The sequence below is a fragment of the Pongo abelii genome, chromosome 22 (assembly GCF_028885655.2).
Source record: "Pongo abelii isolate AG06213 chromosome 22, NHGRI_mPonAbe1-v2.0_pri, whole genome shotgun sequence".
Lineage (NCBI taxonomy): Eukaryota > Metazoa > Chordata > Mammalia > Primates > Hominidae > Pongo > Pongo abelii.
Window position 1 is genome coordinate 26,651,308 of NC_072007.2, and position 25,945 is coordinate 26,677,252.

At 37.3% G+C, this 25,945-nt stretch overlaps 1 long non-coding RNA gene across 2 annotated transcripts in view; it reads right to left on the reverse strand.

Annotated features, from left to right (window-relative positions):
• Positions 1–15,180: 15,180 nt before the first annotated feature.
• Positions 15,181–25,945, reverse strand: part of LOC129052418 (uncharacterized) — a 137,220-nt gene continuing 126,455 nt past the window's right edge. The window contains exon 5 of one of the 2 annotated variants that reach the window (XR_010138868.1): positions 15,181–15,478. This is a non-coding gene — a long non-coding RNA (uncharacterized LOC129052418). The remainder of the gene's footprint in view (positions 15,479–25,945) is intronic. The other variant, XR_008517444.2, reaches the window with a different exon arrangement.

The window sequence follows — 25,945 nt, forward strand, 5'->3', positions numbered from 1 at the left end:
AAGAGAGTAAGGAAAGAAGGAGAAGGAAAGAGAAAGAAGCTAAGTAGCAATATGGTTTAGGTGAAGTCTAGCTCCAGACTGATCTTGTGTGGAACTCTGGAACATAAACTATACCACATCTACGCCACTTTTTAGATAAGAAAGGAGGACTTTATCCCCACAGAAGTCACCTGGATGCCCAAGGTTGAGGGCAAGGTGGCTCCAGTTACCCAAGATCTAAGCAGCGGAACTTTATCAACCAGTAAAAGAAATTGCTAAGTATTCAGAAGAGGCACCAGCCACTTCTAGTGCATTGCTTGATGTACTGCATACTGAAAGCCCTTGAACTTACACAACAGCTTCCATAAATCAGCCTCATCATTATAGGATATCATTGTGCAATACTTCCTGTCTTACTGGACAGATGCTATAAGCTTTTTAAATTGTTTGCTTGATCTTTCCTAACTTATGTGATTACAAATTTTCTGAGGGTCACAAGGCCCTTCAGCTGATTGCACAGCAATTTAGGGAGATGATCTTTGGATGTACTTGTGTGTTAGAAAAATCTAGACATTAAAACCAAAGTAGGGTGTGGAAACCCTTAGGAACTGACCATCAGTCACGTCCCTCTTTACTTGCTGAAAAGCAATTCTTATATTTTAATTCTAAGACATTATCTTCCTTTTCAACAGCAAGTGTCAGCTTCATCAGAAGTATACATTATGCTAAGAAAGTACCTTTTGAAAGAAAAATGTGAAACCCGGACATCAACTTCAAATTTTTCTTTTAAAATAGGTAAAGAGGTAGATGCTCATCTTTGAAACTAACAAGTAAAAAATCGTTTTTGATTCCAAGATCGCCACTCATTTTACTGTAACACATGATCTAGTAAGAATTGCATGGTATTTCAGTGGCTATTAACTTCCAGACTCTCTGGCCTAGCATGACTCCTGAGAGAGTGTGACACATTTTTCTCTTAGGCTTCTAGAATAGAATATCCCTGGTTTTCATTTTCTTTGAGATAAATTATGTTACATTGGACTCTCTTATATTATTTCAATCAAAATATCCTCCTTCAAGTACTGATTTATTTCCATCATTGTGGCAAGAAATAGTAGATGACAAAAGTTAAGAAGCTTTTACCTGTAAAACAAATTACTGGAAGTTTTTCTAATAAGAAGGGGAAATTAGATCCAAAGTTATATCATCTTTTAGGCCTAATATGTCCTATTAATGAAATTTACATAAAATTTTTAAAGAATTTAAATTATATCTAAATGTATATAATTTAGTCCTGATTTGGTTTGAGGGGTAGAGTTTTTATTTATTTATTTAACTTGTGGCTTTATTTTCTCTTCTTTCTTTTTTCTTTCTTTCTCTTCTTCTTCCTTTCTTAGGAGACACAAATTTACATAAAGAATATCACTATTATTCAGTTTTTAAATGTATTAACTCTAAAAGCTTTGAAATATTAAACAACGAATTTCATTTCATAGTTTATAAACAAATGTGAATTTCACAGTTACTTTAATGTGTAGGGTTTGTTTTCTGGCTAAGAAATTTGTGGTAAGTTGAATGCTCACTGTGCAGAGTTAATTCTTTTTAACTACATTAAATTTTCATTATAACTGTTCATATAAAACTAAAGCCACTTCGCTATAGCAGAAAGCGCTAATATCACAGTATGGCTCACAAAACTGTTTCTCTGTTAATATCTTACCTTATTTTCAGGCACCTATAAAATAGTCATGGACATTAATTCAATATTGAAATATAACAGAAATGTCAATCCAAAAGCAAGTTTTATTTTTCTTAACCTTCAGTCTTGAAATAAGACAGAGAAAAAAAAGAGATATCTTCTCCTCCAGCAGAGCATACTCCAGAAACAAATACGCTACATCTGTTTTAGCTGGCATGGATGGGGCCCTGAAGGGTAATACATTACTTTAGATTTCAAAACTGACAGTCTTCAGACTAGTGGTTCTCCATGCTGCAAATAAAGATTTTATTTTCCAATGATATTTATTTAGGATTTTTTTTTTTTTGCTGGGTGAATCGAACTTGTGAGTTTATGAATTCTACTAAAGCAATTATCTCCCCAACTCAGAAGGAGCTGCTGGAATCTCTGATGTGAGTACCACACAGCCAGCAGGTTCCCTCATCACAGATCATCACAACAGGCATTTTGGTGGTTTATTTGGAAGGCAGTTTTATGCTAAAACCCATTTTTCAATTCTTTGCTACTTCTTCAAAAGCTTTTCTTTAGCCTTAATGTGGAGTTAAGAGCAATTTACCCATTTTTTGAGAGATTGATGCATGAGTAAAGTATTTCTCAGGGTATTTGAAGACTGAATAATATCAAATTAGGTCCTGATAAAATATAGTTGAAGCTAGCATTTTAAACTGAAGAACCATATGAAAGCACTGAGTTCAGATATTTTGATTCTGAAGAATAGACAGGGAATATTTTGCATTCACAAAGGATTTTCTTCCTAACCCCTCTTTCCCTATATCCACCATTCCCCAAACACAAACATGCACACATTCTTTTGAAGTAAGTGAAGGTGAAATCATAGCAGGCATACCCCTCAGTCTATGCCTGTGGGCATGATTTTAAACAGAAACCTTGAGGGGGTTTATTTCTGTTAAAATGCATAGACAGGACCATGGTTTTTTTCAAATTTGCACACAAAAACTCAATACAAGGGGAGTCAATACATGTTTATATGTATGTACTAACATATACAGGAACTTATTAATATATAATATATTTATGCTACTGGCAGAGGCAGGCAATTAAGCAATGTGCAATTGAGCATGTAAAACTGAGGTCCGGTCACCAGATGGAAGTGTATTTGGGGATAAGCCTGCCAACTTGTGCTATATGCAATATGGTTATACTCAGAAAATACATCATCCATGAAAGGAATAAAATGAAAGTTTGCTTTCTTTATTCAGTTTCAAAAGGAGTAGTATTTTGGTGGATTTTCTTTTTTTGTATTGCTTTCATTACAGGAGAAAAAGCAACGATGACCTAATTGCCAGAAAACGTGCATACAACGTGAGACTTGGGGATCTGAGCTCTTGAAAGCCATACCAGAGATTTTCTCTAATACCTTTATTTTCAAAGTGTCTTTCCCCAAGGGGACAACATATCTCTGCAGACTTCATCTCATTGATCCTCACATGATCATTGTTAAAGAGTCAGGAAGGCTAAGACTTCTGTAGATTCCACCAGTGAAACAGACAGACAATAGCCGTTAGAACGACTTGATTGAAATTATAGAGTAAGTTGGGAGCACAGCTGGTGCAAGAATCTGGGTCTGCTGTTTGCCAGAGCTTTCTTCTATCCGACAGAACATATTGCCTAAAGCTGAGAATCCCACAGTGTCCTTGATTACGTATTTTCAAATTATAGCTCACTTTAGAGATTCCTATTAAAAATGGAGTATGGCAGCAGGCCTGGAAATCATTTAGGAAACCCCAGGTTTCAAGCGGATGGGAGATTTAAGAAGCAGGGCTGGAGGGATGAAATATCTAAAACATGGGTGGGGATGGAATGTCTAAATGGCTGTCTACTGGATCTTTCTGTGGAGAGGGCATCATGCTAGGTGCTCTGCTGGTTAATCAGAAAGATGCAGAAGGTATTCCCTAGGAGTTTATTTATTTACTTGACAAGGGTCTTCTTGTGAAAGCCTCATTTCTTGCGAAAGCCTTCTTGTAAGTTGCTGGAGAAGGCAGATGAAGAATAGGAAGATGTATAGCTATTTTAGAAGCCCAAGGGCAGCTTGAAATGAACTCCCTCATAAAGTAGAGGGGAGAGCTCTCTTGGGAAGTATTCAGTAGGCTCCCTCTTGTCTCACTTGGATTTTTTTAAGATGTAGTCTAGTAGGAATAGACATTTCCCTCATGAATTATTGATACCCTAAAGCAGTTTTAATTGTTTTTCCTTTCAGTGCTATATAGAGAAACTCAATAATGATTCTTACTGCAATATTAGAATATATTTTAAGCATGCCATAATACCGAGCGAGGGAAAGCATCTAATTTTCCTGAAACAATATGCTTCTTTAACTTTGAGAAATATGATTTAAATTAGTAATAAAGATGAGAAGTAGTCCAACTTAGATTATAAAATTGCTTTCTGTACTGAAATATTCTGTAGGAAAATAAAAGAATACATTTATGTACAATTTAATCATGTGAAAGCATAGTTAAAAATTGAAATATGGGATTTAGAGATATAAGATAAATTTCACTACTGCATGAGGGTCTTTTCTCGGTCACAGATTTTAACTCTTTATATAACATTTTTTTCAAGCATGAGTATGCACAATATAGTGAACCTTTGCCACAAAACAACAACAAAAAAATGAAAAAGCACTGAAATATCTATAAGGAGCTATAGTCCCACTCTCAAAAATAACAACTCTTAATATTTTGACATATACTTCCAGTCCTTTTCATTTTACATACATTTATTTTTAAATAGTATTCTATTATACTTTAATATTTTATAGTCTGCTTCTCCCTCTTATTAATATGCTATCAATGGCTTTCCATTAAAAAATTATTCTTCAATGGGATTTTTACACTGTGAATTGCAACGTATCATAAAGATGTTTATAATTTACAAATTATTTTTCAACTTAGGTAAGTTATTCCAGTTTTTTTACTATTGTGATAAACATTATTAAGTGATCCTAGTACATATTTCTCATCTCTTCTAGAATTCCTTAAATTAAGTCAGTGTTCTAAATACCAATATAGAAGCATATAAATATGTGGCCTTCTGTGAGTTTATGTCAAATTATTTATTAGGGAGAGAGTTCTGGTTCCAAAATGGCAGCATAGAAGCAACCTGGCTTCACTTTCTACAACAGAAAACCAAAAACACATATATAGTGCTGAAATTATCACCAGCAGTATCCCACAACTCAAATATGATAAGGCAACAGTGCCTGGACCAACAGAGACATGAAAAAACTTTGAGTAGATGGTAAGAGAATTAGACTTTCATCTCCACAACACCCTTCTTCCCAATCTGCCCAGCACCAAGTGCACAGAAAGCTTCTTCCTGACTCATGGTTTTTACATTTGAAAAAGGGAGATTAAGGTGGACAACTAGCTTCCCCACCAACCTGGCTTCCTTGGCAGGAGACCTGTCCCTGTTTCAAACCAAAGAAAGCATGGCGAGTGCCTGAAGGGTGAAATATGCCTGAGGACAGCCAGAGACAAAGGTGGAAGGTGGGACTATCATTCCCAGCTCTGAAATCTCTGCTCTATAACTCAGCCAATGGAGAGACATTTAAAAAAAAAATCATTAACCAGGAACAAGTGGGATTTATCCCAGGGTTGCCAAGGATGACTCAACAAACATAGAACCAAGAGTAAAACCACGTGATCATTTCAACAGGTTCTGAAAAAGCATTTGATAAAATTCAACATTTTTTGGCAAAAATCCTAACAAAACTGAGTATAGAAGGAACATACTTCAAAATGATAAAGGTCATATATGACAGACCCACAGCTAACAACATACTTAACTGAAAAAAATGGAAAGGCTTTACTCTAAAATCTGGAGCAAGACAAAGATGCCCACTTTCACCACTTTATTCAAAATAATACTGGAAGTCCTAGCCAGAACAATTAGGCAGGAGGAAGAAATAAAGGGCATTCGAATTGGAAAGAAAAAGTCATATTAGCCTTGTTTGTAGATGATGTGATCTTATACTTAGGAAAACCTAAAGACTCTACCAAATAGTTGTTAAAACTGATAAATGAATTCAGTAAAATTGCAAGATACAAAATTAACATACAAAAATCAGCAGCATTTATACATGCCAATAGTGAGTAATCTAAAGAAAAATCAAGAAACAAATCCAATTTTAAACAGCTACAAGGAATATAGAATGTTAGGAATCAATTTAATCAAAGTAGTGAAAGATACAAGCAAAACTATAAAACACTGATGAAATAAATTTAAGAAGACATACAAAAATGAAAAGATATTCTGTACTTATGAATTAGAAATATTAATATTATTAAAATAATAACACTACCCAAGAAAATTTACAGATTCAATGCAATGCCTATCAAAATACCAATGACATTCTTCACAGATGTAGAAAAAGCAATCCTAAAATTTATATGGAACCACAAAGACTCTGAATAGGCAAAGCAATCCTGAGCAATAACAACAAAAAAGCAAAACTGAAGACATTACACCACTGGACACCAAAAAATACTACAAATCTGTAGTAACTAAATCAGCATGGTATTGGCATAAAAGCAGACACACAGAACAATGAAACAGAATAGAGAACCCAGATACTAATCCATGCATTTCCAGCCACCTCATCTTCAACAAAGACACCAAAAACACACAATGACGAAAGGACAGTCTCTTAAAATGGTGCTGGGAAAACTGGATAACCATACGTAGAAAAACAAAGCTAGACCTCTATCTCTGACTATATACAAAAATCAACTCAAAAATTAACTAAAGATTTAACTCTAGGCCTTGAAACTTTGAAATTACTAGAAGAAAACATTGGGGAAGCACTCCAAGACATTGGTCTAGGCAAAATATTTTGTGTAAGCATAGGCAACCAAAGCAAAAAAAGACAAACTTTTTATCTATTTATGTAAAACTGAAAAGCTTCTGCACAGCTAAGGAAACAATCAACAAAGGGACAACCTGCAGTATCAGAGACATTATTTGCAAACTATCCATCTGACAAGGGATTAATAACCAGAATATATGTGGAGCTCAAACAACTCAGTAGCAAAAATAATGATAATAATAGTTACCCACTTGAAAAATGGGGAAAATATCTGAATAGATATTTCTCAAAAGATGACACACAAGTGGTCAACAGACATATGGAAATATGCTCAACATCACTAACTATATCAGAGAAATGCAAATCAAAACCAAAATGAGATATCACCTTACCCTAGTTAAAATGCTTTTATTAAAAAGAAAGAATAACAGATGCTGGCAAGGATGTGGAGGAAGGAGAACTCTAATACACTATTGGTAGGAATGTAAATTAGTACAGCCGCTATGAAAATTTATGTGCAGGTTTCTTAAAAAACTTAAAATAGAGCTCCATATGATCTAGCAATTCCACTAATGAGCATAAAAGAAAGGAAGTCAATATATTGAAGAGATGTCTGCACTTCCATGTTAATTACAGCACTATTCACAATAGTCAAAATATGAAATCAACTTAAGCATCCATCAGTGAATAAATGGATAAAGAAACTGTAGTATATATAAGCAATGGAATATTTTTCAGCCACGAAAAATAAAATCCTGTCATTTGCAGCAACATGGATGGAACCTGAGGTCATTATGTTAAGTGAAAAAAGCCAGGCACAGAAAGAAAAATAACATGTTTTCACTCATGTGTGGGAGCTAAAAAGTGAAGCTAGATATTAGATTGGTGGTTATCAGAAGCTGTGAAGGGTAGTGAAAAGGGGCTGATAAAAATAAGTTGATTAATGAATACAAATATACAGCTTGATACAAGAAATATAACCTAGTGTTAGATCAGTAGACTGACTACAGTTTACAATAATGTTGTATATTTCAAAACTGCTAGAAAAGAATAATTTGGATGTTTCTAGCATAGAAAATAGATAAATATTTAAGGTTATAGATATCTCAATTACACTGATTTGATCTTCACAAAGTATATGAATGTATTAAATTATCACATGTACCCTGAAAAATATGTGGATCAACTTAAAAATATTTTATATATTTTTTAAGGCTCAGTCTTAAGCCTTATTATGGTCTCCCCCTACACTCTCTCCCTGAATGATCTCATCTACCCCCTTAGCATTATTACATCTACCAAATGCATGTATCCAGCCCTGAACTTTCTTCTGGATACAGACTCATGTATCCATCTCCCTATTTGACGTCTCTACCTTGAGGTACCACAAGCGCGTAAAATGTGACACGTCCAAAACTGACTCTTGATGTTTCTCTTTTCCTAAATCTTTTCCTTTTTAATGTTTTTCTTACCATTAATAACAGCTACAATTTCCTCTAAGTTGCTTAAGTCAAGAAAATGGAAAACATTTTTTATTACTACCTTTCTCTCTTTTCCGGCACTCAATCCATCTTAAGCCGTCTAATGCTATCATTGTTTTCTGTATGCCATTGCTTGTTACTAAGAAAGTCTCTCTGTCATCTTTACAAAAAGAAGGAATTTAGATTTGTATAATCCAAGGGCTGTAATTGTATTGTCTTTGTGTATTTCCTGATGCCATTTTCTTTTGGAAGTATCATTAAAATATTATAAATCATAGGAATTTCATTTCCATATACTCTAAGGATATCTAATTAAAACAGGCAGATTTATTATCAAAAAGTACAAAGATTTGTCAATAGTCAAAGGAAGAGAACTGGGTTTGGTATGGCTTAGAGAAAAAGGAGCCTTTCTTTGATGTTAGCATTTTTTAAAGGAGCGTGAAAGCATAATGGCATAAGAAGGTAAAAGGAAAGGGAATGATCTGCTTAATTGTACAAAGCTTCATGAGCTTCTTTTATTACTATTATTATTATACTACTCAAGAAACCTATAAAGTGTACAGAGCTTTCCCTCTTGTAACTAAAAAAAAACAGAAAAAAGAACATTTTAATGATAAACTCCTTACCCCATTTTTTTTTAGCTTAATGCATTCTAAGTGTCTGCAGCTTAATGCTAGGAAAAATAAAATATTCTGGAGGGAAAGGATGACACATAAGTCTCCCAGCTTGACCAAAAGTCTGATAAGATTATTTTATTGTACAAATGTTAAATATTTATTGAAAAAAACTAATTGGTATACTTTCGCCTTTCTCAGAAGGAGACTAATATACTATATTGTCTAGTTTATTTCATTTAAAAAAGATGTTAATTTTTCTTTTTTTTGCTTTGAATGTGTTGTTACTTAAAGAAAAAATTTCTTCTCTGCACTTCAAGAAAAATAAAACTATGATGATAAAGTTTGATTGCTAAGCATGAAATAATTTTTTGAGGCCAGGTGCAGTGGCTCACACCTGTATCCCAGCACTTTGGGAGGCCAAGGCAGGCGGATCAGAAGGCCAGGAGATCAAGACCATCCCGGCTTACACGGTGAAACCCTGTCTCTACTAAAAACACAAAAAATTAGCCAAGCGCGGTGGCAGGCGCCTGTAGTCCCAGCTACTCGGGAGGCTGAGGCAGGAGAATGGCGTGAACCCGGGAGGCAGAGCTTGCAGTGAGCAGAGGTCACACCACTGCACTCCAGCTTGGGTGACAAAGAGAGACTCCGTCTCAAAAAAAAGAAAAGAAAAGAAAAGAAATAATTTTTTGAAATAGTCATTTGGCTATAACTCATTTAATAGTCATTAAATGAGCTAATGGAAGCTTCTTTGAGGAACCCAGGCAGCCCAGACAAGCGGGCTTCACACAGCAGCACACCCCCTTCACCAAGGGACAGCCAAAGTGCTTTGTTAAATGGGTTCTGGTTCCCATGACCCCCAACTGGGTGAGAGCCCCCAATAGGGGTAACCAGATACCCTATACAGGAGCCTTCTTACTCGTATCAGGTTGGTGCCTCTTGAGGTGGGAGATCCCAGAGAAAGGAGCAGGCACCCATGTTTGCTGTTCTCCAACATGCTTGGGTGACATATCTAGGTGCAGAAGCAACCCAGATAAATAGGGCCTAAAGTGAACCCCCAGCAAACCGCAGAAGCCCTACAGAAGAGGAACCTGACTACTGAAAGAAAAATAAGCAAACAGAAAGCAACAACAGCATCAACAAAAAAAGTCCCCACAAAAACCTCATCCAAGGGCCAGCGGCCTCAGAAATCAAAACTAGACAAACTCATGAAGAAGAGAAAGAATTGATGAATAAATGCTGAAAACCCAAATGGCCAGAGTGCCTTTTCTCCAAATGACAGAAACACCTCTCCAGCAAGGGCATAGAGCTGGATGGAGGATAAGATGGATGAATTGACAGAAGTAGACTTCAGAAGGTGGGTAGTAACAAACTCCGCTGAGGTAAAGGAGCATGTTCTAATCCAATGCAAAGAAACTAAGAACCATGATACAAGGTTGAAGGAGCTGCTAACTAGAATAACCAGTTTAGAGAGGAACATAAATGACCTGATGGAGCTGAAAAACACAGTACGAGAACTTTGTGAAACATATACAAGTATCAGTAGCTGAATCGATCAAACGAAAGAAAGCATATCAGAGCTTCAAGACTATCTTGCTGAGATAAGGCTGGCAGACAAGATTAGAGAAAAAGGAATGAAAAGGAACCAACAAAACCTCTGAGAACTATGGGACTATGTAAAAAAACTGAACCTATGACTGATTAGAGTACCTGAAAGAGACAGGGAGAATGGAACCAAGTTGGAAAACACACTTCAGGATATCTTCCAGGAGAACTTCCCCAACCTAGAAAGACAGGACAACATTCAAATTCAGGAAATACAGAGAATTCCAGTAAAATACTCCATGAGAGGATCAGTTCCAACACACATAATCATCAGATTGTCAAAGGTCGAAATGAAAAAAAAAAAAAAAATGTTAAGGGCAGCCAGAGAGAAAGGCCAGGTCACTTACAAAGGGAAGCCTATCAAACTAACAGTGGATCTCTCAGCAGGAACCCTACAAGCCAGAAGAGAGTGGGGGCCAATATGAAACATTCCTAAAGAAAAGAGTTTTCAACCCAGAATTTCATATCTGGCCAAACTAAGCTTCATAAGCAAAGGAGAAATAAAATCCTTTTCAGACAAGCAAATGCTGAGGGAATTCATCACCACCAGGCCTGCCTTGCAAGAGCTCCTGAAGGAAGCAGTCAATGTGAAAAGGAAAAACCAGTTCCAGCAACTGCAAAAACAAATCAAAATACAAAGACACTATGAAGAAACTGCATCAACTAGTGCGCAAAATAACCAGCTAGCATCATGATGACAGGATCAAAGTCACACATAACCTAAATGTAAATGGGCTAAATGTCCCAATAAAAAGATGCAGACTGGGAAATTTGATAAAGAGTCAAGACCCATGAGTGTGCTATATTCAGAAGACCCATCTCACTTGTAAAGACACACACAGGCTCAAAATAAAGGGATGGAGGAATATTTACCAAGCGAATGGAAAGTAAAAAAAAAAAAAAAAAAAAAAAAAAAAAAAAAAGGCAAGGGATACAATCCTAGTCTCTGATAAAACAGATCTTAAACCCACAAAGATCAAAAAAGACAAAGAAGGGCATTACATAAGGTAAAGGGATCAATTCAACAAGAAGAGCTAACTATTGTAAATATATATGCACCCAATACAGGAACACCCAGAATCATTTTTTAAAAAAAGTTCTTTGAGACCTGCAAAGAGACTTAGACACCCACACAATAATAGTGGGAGGCTTCAACACCCCACTATCAATATGAGACAGGTCAATGAGACAGAAAATTAACAAGGATATTCAGGACTTGAGCTCAGCTCTGGATCAAGTGTACCTGATAGCTATCTACAGAACACTCTACTCCAAAACAACACAATACACATTCTTCTCAGTGCCACATAGCACTTATTCTAAAATCGATCACATAGTTGGAAGTAAAACACTCCTCAGCAAATGCAAAAGAACTGAAATCATAACAAACAATCTCTCAGACCACAGTGCAATCAAATCAGAGCTCAAAATTAATAAATTGACTCAAAACCACACAATTACATCAAAATTGAACAATCTGCTCCTGAATGAATCCTGGGTAAATAATGAAATTAAGGAAGAAATCAAAAAGTTATTTGAAACCAATGAGAACAAAGACACAATGTACCAGAATCTATGGGACACAGCTAAAGCAGTGTTAAGAGAGAAATTTAAGGCACTAAATGCTCACATTAGAAAGCTATAAAGATCTGAAATTGACACTTTAACATCACAACTAAAAATACTAGAGAAGCAAGAACAAACAAATCCAAAAGCTAGCAGAAGACAAGAAATAACTGAGATTGGAGTGGAACTGAAGGAGATAGAGACACAAAATACCCTTAAAAAATCAGTGAATCCAGGGTCTGTTTTTTGAAAAAATTAATAAAATTGATAGACTGCTAGCTAGACTAATAAAGAAGAAAAGAGAGAAGAGTCAAATAGACACAATAAAAATGAGGAAGGGGATATCAGCACTGATCCCACTGAAATACAAACAAACATTAGAGAATAAACACCTCTATGCAAATAAACTAGAAAATCTAGAAGAAATGGATAAATTCCTGGACACATACACCCTCCCAAGACTAAACCAGGAATAAGTCGAATCCCTCAATAGACAAATAACAAGTTCTGAAATTGAGGCAGAAATTAATAGCCTACCAACCAAAAAAAATCCCAGGACCAGACGGATTCACAACCAAATTCTACCAGAGGTAAAAAGAGGAGCTGGTACCATTCCTTCTGAAACTATTCAAAACAGTTGAAAAGGAGGAACTACTCCCTAACTCATTTTATGAGGTGAGCATTATCCTGATACCAAAACCTGGCAGAGAAGCAACATAAAAGAAAACTTCAAGCCAATATCACTGATGAACATCAGTGTGAAAATCCTCAATAAAATACTGGCCAACCAAATTCGGCAGCACATCAAAAAGCTTATCCACCACGATCAAGTCGGTTTCATTCCTGGGATGCAAGGCTGGTTCAACATATGCAAATCAATAAACATAATTCATCACAGAAACAGAACCAATAACAGAAACCACATGATTATGTCAATAGATGCAGAAAAGGCCTTCAATAAAATTCAACATCGCTTCATGTTAAAAACTCTCAATAAACTAGGTATTGATGGAACATATCTCAAAATAATAAGAGCCAATATTATACTGAATAAGCAAAAGCTGGAAACATTCCCTTTAAAAACCAGCACAAGACAAGGATGCCCTCTCTCACCACTCCTATTCAACATAGTATGGGAAGCTCTGGCTAGAACAATCAGTCAAGAGAAATAAATAATGGGTATTCAAATAGGTGAGGAAATCAAAATGTCTCTGTTTGCAGACACGTAATCCTCTATCTAGAAAACCTCATCATCGTCTCAGCCCAAAAGCTCCTTAATCTGACAGGCAACTTCAGCAAAGTCTGAGGATACAAAATCAATGTGCAAAAATCACAAGCATTCATATACATCCATAATAGACAGAGAGCCAAATCATGAGTGAACTCCCATTCACAATTGCTACAAAGAGAATAAAATATGTAGGAATACAGCTAACAAGGCACATGAAGGACCTCTTCAAGAAGAACTACAAACCACTGTTCAAGGAAATAAAACGGGACGCAAACAAATGGAAAAAAATTCCATCCTTATGGATAGGAGGAATCAATATTGTGAAAATGGCCATACTGCCCAAAGTAATTTATGGATTCATTGCTATTCCCATCAAACTACCATTGACATTCTTCACAGAATTAGAAAAAAAATACTTTGAAATTCATGTGGAATCAAAAAAGAGCCTGTATAGCCAAGACAATCCCAAGCAAAAAGAACAAAGCAGGAGGCATCACACTACCTGACTTCAAACTATACTTAAGCTGACAGGCAACAGTAACCAAAAGAGAATGGAACCGATACCCAAACAGACATATAGACCAGTGAAACAGAATAGAGACCTCAGAAATAAGACCATACATCTACAACAGTTGGATCTTTGACAAACCTGGGAAAAACATGCAAAGGGGAGAGGATTACCTATTTAATAAATGGTGCTGGGAGAAATGGCTAGCCATATGCAGAAAACTTAAACTGGACCCCTTCCTTATACCTTATACAAAAATTAACTCAAGATGGATTAAAAACTTAAATGTAAAACCAAAACCATAAAAACCCTAGAACAAAATCTAGGCAAAACCAGGACAAAGGCATGGGCAAAGATTTTATGATGAAATCACGAGAAGCAATTGCAATGAAAGCTAAAATTGATAAATGGGATCTAACTAAACTAAAGAGCTTCTGCACAGCAAAAGAAACTATCATCAGAGCAAACAAGAAACCTAGAGAATGGGAGAAAAATTTTGCAATCTACCCATCTGAGAAAGGTCTAATATCCAGAATTTACAAGGAACTTAAATAAATTTACAAGAAAAAAACAACAGTCCTATCAAAAAGTGGGCAAAGGGCATGAACAGAAACTTCTCAAAAGAAGATATTTATATATCCAAAATCATATGAAAAAAAGCTCAACATCACTGATCATTGGAGAAATGCAAATCAAAACCACAATGAGATACCATCTCATGCCAGTCAGAATGAGTAAAAAGTCAAGAAATGACAGATGCTGGTAAGAGATAGGAGAAATAGGAACGCTTTTACACTGTTGGTGGGAATGTAAATTAGTTCAACCATTGTGGAAGACAGTATGGCAATTCCTTAAGGATCTAGAACCAGAAATACCATTTGACCCAGCAATACCATTACTGGGAATATGCCCAAAGGAATATAAATCATTCTATTATAAATAAACATCTATGTTTATTGTGGCACTATTCACAATAGCAAAGACAAGGATCCAACCCAAATGCACATCAGTGATAGACCAGATAAGGAAAATGTGTTACATATATGCCATGGAATACTATGCAGCCATAAGTAGGAATGAGATCATACCCTTTGCAGGGGCATGGATGACATTTGAATCCATCATCCTCAGCAAACTAACACAGGAACAGAAAACCAAACACTGCATATTCTCACTCATAAGTGGGAGCTGAACAATGAGAACACATGGACACAGGGAGGGGAACATCACACACAGGGGCCTGTCAGAGGGGAAAGGGGAGGGAGAGCATCAGGACAAATAGCTAATGCATGCAGGGCTTAATACCTAGGTGATGGATTGATAGGTGCAGCAAACTACCATGGCACACGTTTACCTGTGTAACAAACCTGCACATTCTGCACATGTATCCTGGAACTTAAAATAAAATAAAATCTTCTTTAAAATATTTAACATTTGATAAATGAATACAGAAGAATTATAAGTATCCTCATTTGTGTAACATTTATTTTAATCAAAGTAAATCTTTCAATGAATTAAGTTGCTTTGGAATTTTGGCTTAAAGAAATTATGCATCTTTTCTTTCACCTTATCGCCATGAAGAATGTAATATATGTTAGTTTCCGATAAGTCAGAAACCACTCTAATGGTTAGTAGTTTTCAAACAACAATAATTTATTATTTCATATGATTATTCTTCTGGGCTGTTTCAGCTGAAGCTGGATGGTCTAGGATGGCTTCAGGCAGTTGACTCAATGTCACCTTGAGTGATGGAGGTGATTTGGCTATAATCATCCAGGAGGCTAGCCAGGGCTTGTTCACATGACGGCAATTGCAGAATTCCAAGTACAGAAAATGAGAGCAAGCTCCAATATGCAAGTCTTTTAAAGCCTCTGCTTATATCGTATTTGTTCATGTCTCATTGACCAAAGTAATTCACATGACCAAGCCTAGAAAGAACAGGTAGATTCATGAAATAGACCAACCGTTGATGGAAGGAACTACAAAATCAGGTTGTAAAATTATATGTGTAAAGAGACGGAACATTTGTAGCAATTTTTAAAATCTATTGCAGACTGTTTTCAGCCACAAATTGTTTCTCCTAAATGAAAAATATGCTTACTTCCAGAATTTCAATAGTCTCATTCAATTATGTCATCTGATTCAAAGTCCAGGTTCTTATAATTTGTTTCTAATATAGGTATAAATGTGACCCATTGGATGCAGCTGCTCTTCATCCAGAGACTTATGAACTAAAAATATAAGTTATCTGTGGTCAACCAACCTAATATACAAGGGTGAGATGGGAGCAGAGTAATTGTAATAGATACTTCTGAACAGAAAAATGAGGAATGGGAGGCATAGAGCAGCCATTGGTCTAACCAATTCTGAAGTCCATCCAGGCACATGTTAAAAGGATCCCCTGCTCTAAGTCTGTGTAAGCTCCTTGGTTAAGTTCTATTTCTGCTCCTTGAGAGCGATTTGTCTGTCTGTTTTTCTCTGGATCTCTTGCCTCCACCTCTAGGATTTTCATCTTTTGAACTAGAAACGGCCATGATTCTCAGTCTGATTTCTGCCCCCAAAATGTTGGAAGCCTAGAAACCTTTCTTTTTGTAATTGATTTTAGTCCAAGCTGGCAGTGCTTTTGTTAGTATAATGTTCTTTAAAAACTCATGGATTGCCTATGAATCTGATTTACATCTATTGTATGTAATTTCTAAAATTCTCCACTTCCAAAATTCACATCTAATTCATTTCAAAACAGGTCTTCCTCCACTTTAGATGTGGTAGGCTGCTATGAAAAAAAAAAATGCCCGTAGAATTATTAGGAGACAATTTATCTTACTGAGGACTCTTCTGTCCACCTTAGAATGTTTAGAGGTTTTTTTAAAAACGGATCTTATAACCAGCCACATTTGTGTCTATGTTTATACTAGGCCATTTCCTACTTTGTTAATTTTTACCAATGTGGGAGACAATTTATTTTTTGACCCAGCAATTCCTGGCTTCTTTTTATTTCTTCTAAAATCTGCTTGTAAACAAAACTGTTCGTTTTTAAACTTATTCTGTCTGTTTCCATATTATTATATGCAGCTAACAGGGGCCAGTTGACACGCTCAGCATCTAGCATCAAATCTTTTTAGATGCACAAGTTCATTAGGTACATTTTCTATCTTCCAATTTTCTGCAGATTAAAGCTTTGCCAAATATTCCACTATAGAACAACTTTGTCTGCCACTGTCTCAACCTTCACTAACAGTTTCTTCACTGTTTTTTCAGTGTCCATCCAAAGCCAATATTACGTATTTTAGTATTTTATTACATGTTTTAGGTTTTGTTATAGCAACACCCCACCCCTGGTACTAGTTTTTATATCAGTTAACTTTTGTTGTGTTAAACAACAATTTGCTTTAGACAATAAATATTTATTTTTATGCTTCAGTGGTTCGCCTGGCTGGTTCTTCTTCTCTGAACCAGATTCATTGGTGCTGGGTTTTCAGAGAGCCTCATTCATGTATCAGGCAGTAGGCCTGCTGTCAGTTGGATAACAGCAATGACTTTACCAACTGTTTCTTCATCCAGCAGGTTTACTTGGACTCATTCAGTGATTGCAACATTCTCGAGATCAGAGAGAGCAGTCTTATTTTGGTTTTTAGCCACTGCTTATGTCACTTTTGATATGTCCCTTTGCCCAAAGCAAGTCACATGGCCAAGCCCAGATTCAAGAAACAGTGAAAAGGTTTCCACCTTCTAATGAATGGAGCTGCAAAGTCACATTACAAAGGGAAGGATGCATAAAAAGGCAGAAGAATGTCCTGCCATTTTTGCAGTCTATCACAGCAAGCATATTTTATGTAAGACCTGAGTATAATTTTTTATTGCTAATCTAATCATTAGAGTTTGCTAAGTTTCCTATGCTATGTTTATGGGAAAGATTATTATTGTTTCCATAAATTATGTAAGATTATGAGAATATAAACATATGTGCGTAACTAAATTGAATTATAAATATTAATACCCTTTAAAAGAACTTGTGAAGTGGAACCTATGTTGCAAATCCTGTGAGTTTAATCACTAATCTCTGCCTACTCTATCTTGGTGAAATTATAAAAGGTTATCTGTCTGAGAAACAGGTTATATCCATTTTGATTGTGTTGTTCTGTAGGGGCAATTTAAATGCGATTTCCAAGATTATTAATTGACTTTAAGACTTTGGGCTACTATTAAATTAAGTTAATGAACAAGTAATCCCTCTAATTAAAGTAAAAATTTCAGCAAGTTATGTGCATCCCCTTATGCTGATAAGTTAATATTTTAAAACTAAAGTTGAAAGCTTTAATTTAGCATCTGATCATACGTTTTTATAAGGTTATGTAAACATATCCAAATTACTAGACAAATAAAGCTTGGTATGATAAAGAGTAGAGGATTAATAATTTAAAATTGGTCTGGAAGTATTTAGCCTTTTCATAAAAAAGGCTAATGGATTATTCTGTGTAATCAGCCCAGATTGCAGAGTTTCCTTAACCCATCAGAATTCTCTCACGTGCAATCCTGTTAAGTTTTCATCCTACTTATAAATTATTTGATAATAAACAATAAAATGTTTCACTTCTGAAATAAGTAGTTGTTTTATGTTACCTTCTTCTATTATTTAATATACCATCACTCTAATAGAACTCACGACTACAATAATTTACCCATGACTTAAGCTCATATTTTGATATAGTGATCAGTGTCCTCTCACCAATCTTTTTGATATTGCCTTTCCCAAACTCAAGCATGAAATTTAAAATTATAAAACTGTTTAAATATATTTGACATCCTTACTCTTTTGTGCAATACTTGCTCATTTTCCTTCTAACGAGGAGTGACTAGAAATAGATAGATTTGGTATTTTCTATTGTTTATTATATCACCATAATTGTGAAAGAGAGCCATTCTATTTGTCAAACTAACAGTATCGGAAGAGCTGTCAAATCAAAAAGAGAAGTTCAACTTCCATAGGTCAATTATGTACAAGTAAGATACTGTTAATAAGAACTTATTTCCAGTCATTTGGTTTCAGGATAGACTGAAGTGTTCTCATGTTCATGTGCAAAGCCTGGCATGATATTGCTAGAACAAATCAATTCTTTAAAATGTTGTCTTTATGTTTTTAATACCCTTCTCAGTGGCTGCACATGTAACACATATTCGACTGAATGGCTCGAAAGCTCTGGAGGTTTTTCAGTGTTCCTAGTATTCACATTATGTTCTTATATACAGGGTAAACTTTAACTGGATCCTTTCTAAAGAATGATAGATTATGCCTCAACAGGAAATTTTAATCTCCTCTGTTCTTATATTTTTGGTGACTATTATAAAATTTACAGTGAGCATTCAGTCATATCATAAAACATGTTCCCCCCAACCACAACATTGCCCTTAAAGCTCATGCTATATAAGCTATAGGAAAGAAATTACATCTTTTGGAGGAAACTTCTAAGGAATGATAATCTCAGTTAGGACTATATCAGCTACTGTAGGCTCTTGGTAGTTAAACGAGTAGATTAATGCTTACAGGAGTCCTGGTGTAAGCTGACATTACTACCTGCCAGAGTATGCCAGAGGACTAAATCAGAATTTCCAAAACACCATGGTCCAGGAGTGGATGGCTTCCTGCATGCTTATTGATGCCTTTGGTTCTGAAGGGATAAAAATTAATTATGCGAGACTAAATGAAACTGATAACAAGATTTCAGTTGTTTTTTGTTTTTGGTTTTGAGACGGGGTCTCAGTCTATCACCCACGCTGGAGTACAGTGACATAATCATAGCTCACTGCAGCTTCAACTTCCCAGACTCAAGAGATCCTCCCAGTTTAGCCTCCCAAGTAGCTGGGACCAAAGATGGATACCACAATGCCCAGCTAATTTTTTTTTTTCCTGGAGAGACAGGGTCTCCCTCTGTTGCCCAGGCTAGTCTCAACCTCCTGAACTCAAGCATTCCTCCTGCCTCAGCCTCCCAATGTGCTGAGATTACAGGCATGAGATATCACTGTGTCTTAATTGGTATTTTTAATTGAAATATTGATGGTATTGTTTATAATGTTCAAAATTCTGATGGTCATCTGGAGGAAGTCTTTTTCCTTTTTTTCATATATGTAAAACCCTTGTTTCAGCAAAATAAATTTGTACAAACTGGAATAAAACACTTCTATAATTTCCTCTAACTCACCATTCAGAATTCAAGAAAGGTGTTCTATGAGAAATATTAAAAAATTATAATCTTATGAGGCAAAGGTTGATAATTATGTAGAATATTAATGCTTAGTGATGGTTTTGTCTGGAAAACTGTTCAAAATGTATTCAAAAATGCTCAAACTGGCATTAAAACCTATATTAACAAATGTACTCTGTATTTATGAAATTTTTACTCATACATCCTACCAGGATAAAATCAGATAAAATATGTAAGAAATATTACTTTTAAAGGCAAATCTTATTTAATGAACTAAGACAAGTCCACAGTTAAATAAAAAGGACAGTGTGTAAATAATGCCTACAAAATCATTTCAAGACATTTTTCTCCACCTACTCTGCATTGAGCTTATCCTTACATGTACTCAAGACATCACTTTCTAGAAAATCAGAAACACTGGTAAACTTAGAGATCTCAAATTTGGATTTGAGGGGAATTTTCCTATCATTAAAAGCACTGAGGGTAAAACACAAAAAAGGCAAATTGAATAGTTCTTGGTTCTACTCTTTGGAATACAGGAACTGGTGAAAACAATAAAGGTATTTATGATACAATAAATGTGACTTGAAAAATGTCACCAGGGGATCTGCAAAGCTAATAAAAGTAAATTCCCTAATCTTAATATTGTATAATTCCAGCTATGTTAAACATTGTAACAAGAATGTCCTTGAATATGTATCAAACTGCAAATCAAGAAAACAGTTCTGAAGGAGAAATACATAAATTAATACTACTGAATCAAAATATTGGAAAGCAAATTTGTGGTTAAATTTGCACCTTAGGGAGGACTATGACTACAATTAGGGTCTGACTTCACTCTTTCTGACTTACATTTTTTTTTTATTAAATATTTTCTAAGACATGGTTTATGATTTAGAGATGGGCCCTGAAAAGCAAAAGCTTTCTCTTATCAGCCAATTCTACAAAAGCAATGAAAAGCAGCAGAGTCCTTATGAAATCCCTGTTTCCTGAAACAAGCTCTAAATGAGAGAGGGTGTTTTGCTACACAAACCCCGGGGAATTTTGGTTTTGTTTTGTTAACAAAACCAACCCAAAAATTATGATATCAAAATGTTTGATGGTGAAATAATACTTTGAACTATAAATGCTCTGATTTTTCTCTGATTATTCTGTTAGCCTACTTGAAAGTTAAATGCCCTTGCATAATATCCTTGTGAAAACCTTTACTCAACAACCAAAATTACCTATTAGGATTTCTTATTTTTAATATGTAAAAATGATTTGTTGTTTGTCATTAGAGTTGTTTGTATGCATACGTATAAATATGGGTACAATTTCTGACTATATGGAAATCAACATATTCCTACATTCATGCCATGTCTTCTATGAGGACTCCTACTGTGCTGATTTTACCACCTGTTGTAGGCAGACTAATGCCCTTTCCACCCAAAGATGCCCATGTCTTAATCTCCAACTGGTGAATATATTAGGTTATATGGCAAAGGGAAATTCAGGTTGTCAATGAAATTGAGGTTGCTAATCAGCTGACCTTAAAATGAGGAAATTTTCTTACTGAGTGGGGCCAATCTAATAACACATGGGGGATAAGTCAAATTCAGAGAGATATTTGAACATGCTATGCTGCTGGCATTGAAGGTGGTGGAAGCAGCCATAAGCCAAGGAATGTAGGTGGTCGCTAGAAGCTGGGAAAAGCAAGGAAATAGATTATCTCCAAGAGACTTCAGAAAGGAATACAGCCCTGATGATGCCTTGATTTAGCCCAAGGGGACCCATTTCAGACTTCTGACATCAAGAACTGCGTGATAATAAACATGTGTTGTTTTCAGCCACTAAAGTTGTGGTTATTTATTATAACAGGTATAGCAAATTAATACACTTCAGTATTTCTGATATACATTAGGATAATAGCCCAAATCCTTCCCATGTCCTAAGAGGCATTGCATAAACAACTCCCTCCTTCGCCTCTCATGGCATCTTGCCACATTCCTCTCTTTGTTACTCTGCTCAAGCAATGCTAACATTCTCTCATTTCCTTCAATGTGCCAAATTCTTCTACCAGAGGATGTTTGCCCTTGCCACTCACTTGTCTAGATTGTTTCTCTTCCTACTCTTTGCTAGACTGGCTCTTTCTCATTCTTCAAGTTGTGGGTGTATGTCATCTTTACAGTAAGGCATCTGTGACCACTCTTAAAATATCTCACACACATACACACATATACAGAGCTCTTCTTGTATTCTTATTGTCAGGCCTCTGAGCCCAAGCTAAGCCCTCATATCCCTTGTGACCTGCACGTACATATCCAGATGGCCGGTTCCTGCCTTAACTGATGACATTCCACCACAAAAGAAGTGAAAATGGCCTGTTCCTGCCTTAGCAGATGACACTGTCTTGTGAAATTCCTTCTCCTGGCTCATCCTGGCTCAAAAGCTCCCCCACTGAGCACCTTGTGACCCCCACTCCTGCCTGCCAGAGAACAACCCCCCTTTTTCCTTTACCTACCCAAATCCTATAAAACAGCCCCACTCCATCTCCCTTTGCTGACTCTCTTTTCAGACTCAGCCCACCTGCACCCAGGTGAAATAAACAGCTTTATTGCTCACACAAAGCCTGTTTGGTGGTCTCTTCACATGGACGTGCATGAAATTTGGTGTCGTGACTTGGATCAGGGGACCTCCCTTGGGAGATCAATCCCCTGTCCTCCTGCTCTTTGCTCCATGAGAAAGGTCCACCTACGACCTCAGGTCCTTAGACCAACCAGCCCAAGAAACATCTCACCAATTTCAAATCCGGTAAGCAGCCTCTTTTTACTCTCTTCTCCAACCTCCCTCATTATCCCTCAACCTCTTTCTCCTTTCCATCTTGGTGCCACAATTCAATCTCTCCCTTCTCTTAATTTCAATTCCTTTCATTTTCTGGTAGAGACAAAGGAGACACCTCTATCCATGGACCCAAAACTCCCGCGCCAGTCACGGACTGCAGAAGGCAGACTTCACCTGGTGTTTAACCATTGCAGGGACGCCTCTGTGATTATTCACCCAGGTTTCAGAGGTGTCAGACCATGCAGGGATGCCTGCCTTGGTCCTTCACTCTTAGCAGCAAGTTCTGCTTTTCTGGGGGAGAGGCAAGTACCCCAACCCCTTCTCTCCATGTCTCTACCCCTTCTCTGCTTTTCTGGCAGAGGGGCAAGAACAACTCAACCCCTTCTCCTTCACCCTTAGTGGCAAGTCCCACTTTTCTAGGGGGATAGAAACCCCAATCCCTTATTTCCATGCCCCTACCTCTTATCTCTGTGCCCTGATCCCTTATTTCCGTGCCCCAATCTCTTATCTCTGCTCCCTGATCCCTTATTTCCACACCCCATCCTCTTATCTCTGTGCCCCAATCCCTTATTTCTGCACCCTGATGTCTTATCTCTGTGCCCCAACCCCTATTTCCATGCCCTGACCCCTTTCCCACTTTTCTAGGGTGTAAGAACCCCCAAACCCCTTCCCTCCATTTTCTACTCTCTCTTTTCTCTGGGTTTGCTTCCTTCACTATAGGCAACCTTCTACCCTCCATTCCTCCTTCTTCTCCCTTAGCCTGTGTTCTCAAGAACTTAAAACCTCTTCAACTCACACCTGACCTAAAACCCAAATGCCTTATTTTCTTCTACAATGCGCTTGACCCCAATACAAACTTGACAGTAGTTCCAAACAGCCAGAAAATGGCACTTCCATTTTCTCCATCCTACAAGATCTAAATAATTCTTGTTGTAAAATAGGCAAATGGTCTGAGGTGCCTGATGTCCAGGCATTCTTTTACACATTGGTCCCTCCCTAATCTCTGTTCCCAATGCAACTCATCCCAAATCTTCCTTCTTTCCCTCCCACCTTTCCCCTTAGTCCCAACCCCAAGCATCACTGAGTCTTTCTAATCTTCCTTTTCTACAGACCCATCTGACCTCTCCCCTCCTTGCCAGGCTGAGCTAGGTCCCAATTCTTCCTCAGCCTCTGCTTCTCCACCCTATAATCCTTTTATCACTTCCCCTCCTCATACCCGGTCTGGCTTACAGTTTCCTTCTGTGACTAGCCCTCCCCCACCTGCCCAGCAATTTACTCTTAAAAATGTGGCTGGAGCTAAAGGCGTAGTCAAGGTTAATGCTCCTTTTTCTTTATCCCAAATCAGATAGCATTTAGGCTCTTTTTCATCAAATATAAAAACCCAGCCCAGTTCATGGCTCGTTTGACAGCAACCCTGAGACGTTTTACAGCCCTAGACCCTAAAAAGTCAAAAGGCTGTCTTATTCTCAATATACATTTTATTACCCAATCTGCTCCCGACATTAAATAAAACTCCAAATATTAAATTCCGGCCCTCAAACCCCACAACAGGGCTTAATTAACCTCATCTTCAAGGGGTACAATAAAAGAGTAGAGGCAGCCAAGTAGCAACATATTTCTGAGTTGCAATTCCTTGCCTTCACTGTGAGACAAACCCCAGCCACATCTCCAGCACACAAGAACTTCCAAACACCTAAACCGCCATGGCCAGGCATTCCTCCAGAACCACCTTCCCCAGGAGCTTGCTACAAGTGCCAGAAATCTGGCCACCAGGCCAAGGAATGTCCACAGCCCAGGATTCCTCCTAAGCTGTGTCCCATCTGTGCAGGACCCCACTGGAAATCGGACTGTTCAACTCACCTGGCAGCCACTCCCAGGGCCCCTGGAACTCTGGCCCAAAGCTCTCTGACTGACTCCTTCCCAGATCTTCTTGGCTTAGCAGCTGAAGACTGACACTGCCCGAACACCTCGGAAGCCCCATAGACCATCACGGACGCCAAGCTTTAAGTAACTCTCACAGTGGAGGGTAAGTCCGTCCCCTTCTTCATCAATATGGAGGCTACCCACTCCACATTACCTTCTTTTCTAGGGCCTGTTTCCCTTGCCTCCATAACTGTTGTGGGTATTGACAGCCAGGCTTCTAAACCTCTTAAAACTCCCCAACTCTGGTGCCAACTTAGACAATACTCTTTTAAGCACTCCTTTTTAGTTATCCCCACCTGCCCAGTTCCCTTATTAGGCTGAGACACTTTAACTAAATTATCTGCTTTCCTGACTATTCCTGGATTACAGCTATATCTTATTGCTGTCCTTCTTCCCAATCTAAAGCCTCCTTTGCATCCTCCTCTTGTATTCCCCTACCTTAACCCAAAAGTATAAGATACCTCTACTCCCTCCTTGGTGACCAATCATGCACCCCTTACCATCTCATTAAAACCTAATCACCCTTACCCCACTCAATGCCAATATCCCATCCCAGACCATGCTTTGAAAGGATTAAAGCCTGTTATCACTCACCTGCTACTGCATGGCCTTTTAAAGCCTATAAACTCTCCTTACAATTCCCCCATTTTACCTGTTCTCAAACCAGACAAGCCTTACAAGTTAGTTCAGGATCTATGCCTTATCAACCAAATTGTTTTGCCTCTCCACCCCATGGTGCCAAAACCATATACTCTCCTATCCTCAATACCTCCCTCCACAATCCATTATTCTGTTCTGGATCTCAAACATGCTTTCTTTACTATTCCCCTGCACCCCTCATCACAGCCTCTCTTTGCTTTCACCTGGACTGACCCTGACACACATCAGTGCCAGCAGCTTACCTGGGCTATGCTGCCACAAGGTTTCAGGGACAGTGCTCATTACTTCAGCCAAGCTCTTTCTCAGGATTTACTTTTTTTCCACCCCTCTGCTTCTCACCTTATTCAATATATTGACGACCTTCTTTATAGCCCCTCCTTTGAATCTTCTCAACAAGACACACTTCTGCTCCTTCAGCATTTATTCTTCAAAGGATATTGAGTATCCCCCTCCAAAGCTCAAATTTCTTCTCCATCCATTACCTACCTTGGCATAATTCTTCATAAAAACACACGTGCTCTCCCTGCTGATCATGTCCGACTAATCTCCCAAACCCTAATCCCTTCTACAAAACAACAACTCCTTTCCTTCCTGGGCATGGTTGGATACTTTCACCTTTGGGTACCTGGTTTTGCCATCCTAACAAAACCATTATATAAACTCACAAAAGGAAACCTAGCTGACCCCATAGATCCTAAATCCTTCCCCCACTCCTCTTTCCATTCCTTGAAGACAGCTTTAGAGACTGCCCCCACCCTAGCTCTCCCCGACTCATCTCAACCCTTTTCA